Source organism: Condylura cristata, unplaced genomic scaffold (genome assembly GCF_000260355.1).
Source record: "Condylura cristata isolate star-nosed mole 26May11 unplaced genomic scaffold, ConCri1.0 scaffold00017, whole genome shotgun sequence".
Taxonomy (NCBI): domain Eukaryota; kingdom Metazoa; phylum Chordata; class Mammalia; order Eulipotyphla; family Talpidae; genus Condylura; species Condylura cristata.
Genome location: NW_004567118.1, coordinates 38,184,483 through 38,185,535, shown reverse-complemented (window position 1 = coordinate 38,185,535; position 1,053 = coordinate 38,184,483).

Sequence of the window (1,053 nt, the reverse complement as noted above, 5' to 3'; positions counted from 1 at the left end):
AGCTTATGGACACATTTTCTGGACAGCCATGTATTCCAAAGTGATAAAGGAGTTAATAGGATTTTTAGATGTGTCACATATAAATTGGATTTTGCTTTTACTACTTATAAGCAAAATCAACCAAGTATGTATGTGAAGATGGAATAAAACAGGATAATTATGTGGAACAGGTTAAGTGGCAAAAGGGATGTCGTCTTACACAGAACTGCATAACAGTATCACATTTGCAGGGATTAACCTGCAAAACTTCAGTATGACAGCACACCAGTATTCCTACCAAGTTATTGATCCCCTAATACAGGGGTAATGTACCAAACAATATACTGAAGGTTAACTTTCAGGTGTCAGCAGATTAAAGATTAAAATGGGAGCGAAGGCTTGTTTTAATGAACAGCTTCCCTGTTTCTTCCTCTCAAAACACCAGGCACAAGTAATCTGGAAGGATGAATGTAGTTGTTTTGTGGAGAACCAAGTTTCCAGAAGGCTCTTAAGACTTGAAATGTTAACTTTTCTTGCAGTGTTAAGACTCTTCAAATGCCACCTTTGCACCGACACAAATGCATTACCTTTTTCCAAATTTCATTTCCTTTGGAGGCATTTTTCTTTCATGGCTAACAATTAGCAATTAAAAAAAATCATCTTGCCTTATTATATCAAAACACATCCAATTGACATTCAATTCTGCTCCCCATTCAGTCTGGTGAATCCTCACCTCCCCTGCACTTCTCATCTGTAACTGTTCTGTCTACATAAACAAATCTTTAAAAATTCAGAATCTTCTCTGAGATTGTTTTTTTGTGCCTAGCATACTGTCAACCAAAGTCCTGACTTCCTAAATCCATTAATTCTAAGATCCCTTTTCAGATTTCCCATTTCACACTTCATTATATTCATGGTCAAGAGCTTAGATTTCCACCATCTATCCTCATACCACCCCCTTGTCTCTGGCAGACAGGCGTTTTCACATTGTAACCTCACAGCCCTAGGGATTACCCTCCATTTGGCTGCATGCTTTAAATTTCCTCAAAGAAATTTTATTGTTACCCACAAAGT